The sequence below is a fragment of the Littorina saxatilis genome, linkage group LG6 (assembly GCF_037325665.1).
Source record: "Littorina saxatilis isolate snail1 linkage group LG6, US_GU_Lsax_2.0, whole genome shotgun sequence".
Lineage (NCBI taxonomy): Eukaryota > Metazoa > Mollusca > Gastropoda > Littorinimorpha > Littorinidae > Littorina > Littorina saxatilis.
The window spans coordinates 49,170,686-49,178,185 of record NC_090250.1 but is presented as its reverse complement, the minus strand read 5'-3'; the positions used below and the strand labels follow the sequence as shown (position 1 = coordinate 49,178,185).

Here is a 7,500-nt window from a genome sequence, read left to right as displayed (position 1 = left end):
ACGCCTAGCAGAACGCATGCAGATCACAACCAAAGTCTATAAACTTCCAATCCATTTACCCAACTTATACATCTAGTCAGCCAGACAGTGATAATATGTGATGTAACTTCGTTATTGATATTGCGAAGTCAAGACCAGACCATGAGAAAATAGGATTACCGCTATGAATGTATGAATACGTCTGCCATATTTCTGCCATACTTTCTTGTGCATATTAAATTTATTATTACAGTCATTTCAAAATCAGATCAGGCAGATGTCCAGTTTTTGCAAGCAATAATAATATATGATTACCGTTATGAATGTATGGATACTGTGTCTGGCACACTCTGCCATATTTTCTTGGGCAGATGTGACGTCTGTAAGCTGCACGTGCTGCGGCTGAGACCCACAAAGAAGCGACCCGTGGTGTAATAAATAAAATGTAATAGTCAATCACAGATTACACGCAGACGCAAGCGTATTTTTCATGTCAGAGAGAGAGAGAGAGAGAGAGAGAGAGAGAGAGAGAGAGAGAGAGAAGTCTGAATCTGAAGCCTGAATGTTTTAATGAGTAGGCCTTGGGCCCTTTTCATGGAGATGAGCACATCTCAAGCACCAGCATACAAATGCACATAGTAAACAAAAACAAGAACATCCTACTCATTATATATAATCCTATTCCAATAATTCCGATGTGCTTTTCACACGCTTGCGCGTGCATGGGTGTTTGTGTTTGCGTGTGGTCCTATGTGAATGGTGTGTGTCTGTGAGTGTATGTTTACGAGCGCGTGTAGGCTATGCTTTGTAAGGGAGTATCGCCCTGTTTCGTTTACGGATTACGGATTACGAATGGAAAGCGCCTTCATGACAAATGTAGAAAAACGCAGCAAAAGCGGCTTACTAGTGTTTGAAAACAGCATGGTTAATTTAAACAATGATGGGATTCTAGTGTATTTTCGTGGGATATAATATTCTCTTAACTCAGCATATTTAGGGCATACTAAAACAAAGTGGACTTCATCTTCAACACTGCCACAACAAAATGGACAAGATAAATCAGCGGAGGTTGCATTTAAATTAAAGCGAAATCGATGCACTTTCAGAGGAGATACTCCCAATCTAAACATTTTAGAGAGAGAGAGAGAGAAAGAGAGAGAGAGAGAGAGAGAGAGAGAGAGAGAGAGAAAGAAAGAGAGAGAGAGAAGAGAGAGAGAGATGATGATGATGATGGAACTTTATTCAGTTTCAAGGATAGAGGTTTAAGGCGACGCGTTTTCTTACAACCAGTCCTTACTTCTAATACAAATGTCTAATAAATGATAAACAAGTAAAGCAACATGACAAATAAACAAATTAAACGTACGACCCAGCAAACAATCGACAAGTAAGCAAACAAGCAAATAAACACAAACAACAAAATGACAAAGTAAGCAACATACAAATCAAAAGCGAAACATGCAACATGTTAATTGAGGTTACACATGTAAAGTGATCGACGGTAAAATTCACACAATACCAACGTTTACACTAATGCTTACAATGATTATATGGTGTAACTGATGATGAAGATGATGAAGATGATGATGATGATGATGATGATGATTGATGATGATAATGATGATGATGATGTTGATGATGATGATGGAAAATCGCAACATAAATTCCACATAATACATGTAATAAAGAACATATTTTTGTAATTCATAAAGCTTTGCCAATTGTTGACAGCTACTTGCACATGTTAAGACTAGTAGCCATCTAGGTAGACATATAACGATTATGCAGAGCTTGTTTAAAACTCTTTAGTGAGGTTAATGATCTTATTACAGACGGAATGGAGTTCCACACCATAGAGCCAGAGAAGGCTTGACTAGTTTTGAACAAATCAATCCTGGTTATTGGTGGTAGAAAATTGATAGACCCGTACCTTTCGGTGACTCTGTGAAATAGGTCCTGAATATAGTTGGGCACTTCGCCATGATATACTTTGTACATCATTATAGTCTTATTAAACTGTAACTGTTTAACTAGCGGCAGGTAGTTTAGATTCTTTAACTTCAAATCAGCTGATAATTGTGGACCATTTAACATGATTTTAGCTGCCCGACGATGTAGAGAGTTTAATTTTTTCCTGTGAATATCAGAGACGCCATCCCAAAGAGTTGATGCGTAATTAATATGGGATAAGATGTGGGCATGATAAAATAGTTTTAGTGTTGCGATATTGACATATTGGTTTAACTTTGATAGCAGAAACAAATTCTTGGATACTTTTTGACAAATATAATGTACATGAGATTTTAATTCTTGATCGACTATCACACCCAAAACACGATGTTCCGTTACCTGCTGAACAGGTTGTGATTCCAGAGAAAGATTTGAATTAAGAGGTCGTGACTGGTGTTTTTGTCTTGTTGTAATAATCATGCTTTTTGTCTTCCATGGGTGCACTATCATAAAATTCTGGTTACACCAATTGTTGACTTCATTCAGACTAGACTGTAAGGAAACTTCAATTTCTTGAACAGTCCTACAGCTAGTGTGAAGCGTCGAATCATCTGCAAAAAAATACGTTTTAACGTTTGAATTAGATATACAATGTATGAAGGGGGAGGTCATTAATGAATACACAAAACAAAATAGGCCCTAAAACTGACCCCTGGGGGACTCCACTCTTTAAACATCCTTTGGGAGAGGTTCTACCGTTTATAGAAACATACTGTGTTCTGTTGACAAGATATGATTTAAAGAATGAACACGTTGCGGGATTGTTCACGTACAATGCGAGTTTATGTAAAAGTAATGTGTGATCTACAAGATCAAAAGCTTTCTTAAAATCAAGAAATACAGCCCCTGATATGTCCGAACGATTAATTGCCGATAGCCAGTTATCACATAGTGATGAAAGAGCTGTACTACAGGAATGTTTCGGACGAACCCCAGATTGAAAGTTGTGAAATAATTTGCACCTTTCCATGTAGTTCAGAAGATTCTTCTGGATGTGTTTCTCTAAAGGCTTTGATAAAATAGGAAGCAATGAAATTGGCCTGAAGTTATTAGGGTCAGACACATGTTTCCTTTAGGAAGTGGAACGACCTTTGCCGTTTTAAATGCATCAGGAAAAATATTTTGTTCAATGCAAAGATTATACACATACGTTAGAGATTCCACTATGTACGGTAGGGCTAATTTAAGCAACGACGGGGGGATTTTGGATTTATCTTCTTCTTTTGCGTTCGTGGGCTGAAACTCCCACGCACACTCGTGTTTTTTGCACGAGTGGAATTTTACGTGTATGACCGTTTTTTACCCCGCCATTTAGGCAGCCATACGCCGTTTTTGGAGGAAGCATGCTGGGTATTTTTGTGTTTCTATAACCCACCGAACTCTGACATGGATTACAGGATCTTTTTCGTGCGCACTTGGTCTTGTGCTTGCGTGTACACACGGGGGTGTTCGGACACCGAGGAGAGTCTGCACACAAAGTTGACTCTGAGAAATAAATCTCTCGTCGAACGTGGGGACGAACTCACGCTGACAACGGCCAACTGGATACAAATCCAGCGCGCTACCGACTGAGCTACATCCCCGCCCCTCCATAGATTTATTATTCTGAAGGTTTTCTATAAATTTTCCAACTTCATGTACGGCAATAGTTGGGATAGAGAATGAATCTTGTGATTTCAATTTATGAATACAAAATTCTTTTAATCTAAACAACAGGGAGTCCCCACCCTCGACTTCTTCACTTACATTTTTTAGATTGTTTCAATCGATCAGCCACACACAGAAAGTGCTCATTGAATTCGTCAGGAGAAATGGCGCTATTTAATCTGCTATTTCTTCTTTGGGATTTACCTAACACTTCATTTATGGCTTGCCAAAGCGTCGCAACATCCTTTTTGTCTTCAACCAATTTATGAAAATGATTACTTTTTGCCTGGCGTACTAACTCGGTAACTCTATTGCGTTGTGCTTTAAATTCTGATTTCCTTTGATTTTCCTTAAAAAAATCACGTAGTGCCATAGCTTTTACAATCTCAGGAGTAAGCCATGGTGGTAATGTGGGGGATTTTACTCGGTTTTGCCTCAGAGGGGAATGCTTATCAATAATCGGGTAGAGTATACTTGAGAAACAATTAAGCGCCTCCTCAGCCTCAGTACAATCAAACACATCATGGAACGGAGCTGAAGATAAGTCTATGAAAAACTTAGACTCGTGACATTTTTTAAAGCTCCGATATTAGTTGGTTGTGAGTCCTTTTTTTTATGACATTTTGGGATTATATAGTTCCATGAGCAGCAAGTCACGTAAAGATCACTAATGCGAAAATGTACCACATTAACATTCGAAACCATTGTTTTTCTATCCGTGTATATATGGTCAATTAATGTCGCTGTTGATGCAGTTATTCTTGTTGACGTTTCAACTAGTTGTTGAAAGCCAAAGAGGGACAAAGTTGTGCACCAAGCTGTCTGTGGTTTATGCAAATCGATATTGAAGTCGCCTAATATTAATATAGGCTTATTTTGGCTCTTGATACTGTCCATAAGGTTGATAAAATCATCTGTCCAGAGAGAGAGAGAGAGAGAGAGAGAGAGAGAGAGAGAGAGAGAGAGAGAGAGAGAGAGAGAGAGAGAGAGAGAGAGAGAGAGAGAGCGAGAGAGAGAGAGAGAGAGAGAGAGAGAGAGAGAGAGAGAGACTGAAACTGAAACTGAACTTTATTACCAAAGGATAGAGGTTTTAGGCAAAGCCTAATCTTACAACCTGTCTCTTATTGAAACACATAGTACGGACGCAAATAATATAGATAGTAAGAAGGAAAAAGGTTATTGTTTCTTAACATCACATCGCACATCATAATAATATAAATAATTAGAGAGAGAGAGAGAGAGAGAGAGAGAGAGAGAGAGAGAGAGAGAGAGAGAGAGAGAGAGAGAGAGAGAGAGAGAACTCAGAACTTTATTACATTAGGATATAGGTTTTAGGCTTAGCCTAATCTTCCAACATGTCCTTGGAACATATACAGAGAATAATTGTAAGCGTAAGCAAAATACTGCACACACACACACACACACACACACACATATATATACACACACACACACACACATACACATACACACACACACACACACACACACACGCACAAACAAACTCACGCACACACACGCACACGCACGCACACACACACACACATAAACACACACCGTCACACACGCACGCGCGCACGCACGAGAGACAGACAGACAGACAGACAGACAGAGAAACAGAAAGAGAGACAGACAGACAGACAAAGAAACAGACAGAGAGACAGAGAGAGAAACAAAGAAGGAGACAGACAGACAGACAGACAGACAGAAAGACAGGCAGACAGACAGACAGACAGAGAGACAGAGAGAGAAACAAAGAAGGAGACAGACAGACAGACAGACAGACAGAAAGACAGAGAGGTATGTAGACAGCGATAAGACATTTTCCTTCCCGTAAAAGCCATATCTTGCCAATCATCAAAACGTGTGCATAGAATAAGATTATCCTTGCACTGTAAGTGACTTGCACACATAACAACACACATAACAACACACATAACAACACACATAACAACACACATAACAACACACATAACAACACACATAACAACACACATAACAACACACATAACAACACACATAACAACACACATAACAACACACATAACAACACACATAACAACACACATAACAACACACATAACAACACACATAACAACACACATAACAACACACATAACAACACACATAACAACACACATAACAACATTCCACAGGGTGGCTGCTTTCTGTGCTTCGTGGACATTCATTATGTTGCTACAATTGTCTATCTGCACAAAAAAGGTATATTTTGCAAGAATTACGAATCTGCCAGAAAAGCAGTCACGCTGTTGAATTGTCGGTATTCTTCCAAGTAGAAGGGGTGGTTACCACGATTGTATGTATACAGAAAAGAAGTTATCTTTAAATGGTGATTAGGTATCTTTAAATCGTGCGGAGTTCGTCCTATCACAATGCTGTCTCATCGTGTCAGGTATGTGAACGTTTAATTACATCTGATTATTATGCCTATTTCACTAAAAGTCAGAAACATGATTACCCAATCAGAAATTGCAGCACAGGGGTCACTTGAACTGAACTTTTCAAGTATTTGACCCGAACAAATCTCAAACTTCCAGAGTTTAAATCGGTAAGACTTACATGCCAGGTGATAATTCACTTGACCGGTATCTTGATGATAATACACTTAAATGCTGTATTTAGACTTAGTTTGACTGGTTGTAACAACGCGACCTGTTTCTGTGAGAGCTACGACTCGTAATTGCACATTTTAGATATCGGTTATAAACATGGCGAGCGTTCAATGCTGCATGAGAGAAGTTAAAAGCTAACTTAGAAAAAAGAAAGAAACAAAACCAACAAAAACACGTTTGGAACGATAGTTTAAACCTAAGCTTAGCTGTCGCATAATCTGAAAACAATATTATAATGTCAGGGCTGTGAAAGTTCTTCACGGTCACCGTACACTCTCCGCGAACAATAACGCTTCAAAGGGTTACCGGAATACTGCCCCGCCTTTAGAAATGCTATTTTTGAGCAAAACAAATAAACAAAAGATGCTATATCGATTTTAAAAAGAAAGTAAAATGACCATGCTATAGTATTGGAAATCTCTCCCCCTATGAGTGGAACAAAGAAGGAACTCAGTACCAGACAAACAAAACATTTCCCCTATAATTGCGAAACTGGTTTTTAAACTCGTGATAAAATTTTGTGACAGTCAAAGATCAAAACGTCGTTTTCGTTTTCCGAGAACACACACCGGGGACTGTGTTCCGCCTTATTTCAGCTGGGCTCGTTGTTACTGCGTTTTCAGCTGGGCCCGGTGTCACGCAAACGTAAGTGTCTTAATAAAAACACAAACTATGACTTTCACACTGATCTAAGCTTAAATTGATGAATGTCAGTAGAAAGGGGAATAATTTTTTCTTTGTAGACAGCTAAAAACGTCTTTTGCTTACCTGGTTAATTGACAGTGGCCGAATGTAAGGCGTGCATGCGGTTTTTTTGTGTGAAAAATGAAGGTTCAACGTAAATTTCTCTCACACATGGATTTGAACAACAAATATTCCTCTATTTTTACTATTTTGGGTAAAGCTATGATCATCTGTATCAATTGCGTGCTTCAATGCGTCCTCATTATGTCATAAGAAACAATCAAAACAACCAAGTGGTGTACGTTTTGTTCCGCGCTGGGCCCCCTGCATTTTTGTCTGCGTTCCGCGCTGGGCTTGCTTTTGTTCTGGGTGTCCAGCGCGGAACAAAACTCGACTGACATGGGTTTTGGTTTTACTTCTCGTGCCTCAACGCCTTGAAGCAGGTTCGGGAAAATGCATCAGCATAACAGCAAGAAACTATAGAACAAACTTATGATACAAAAAAAGCCATAAAATGATACCGTTGTTTATCATTTCTTCATTTTGA

The 7,500-nt window shown here is 38.9% G+C and overlaps 1 protein-coding gene across 1 annotated transcript in view; it reads right to left on the bottom strand.

Annotated features, from left to right (window-relative positions):
• LOC138969430 (uncharacterized) overlaps nucleotides 1–7,500 on the bottom strand; it is a 111,184-nt gene that overhangs the window by 102,947 nt on the left and 737 nt on the right. The window lies entirely within an intron of this gene.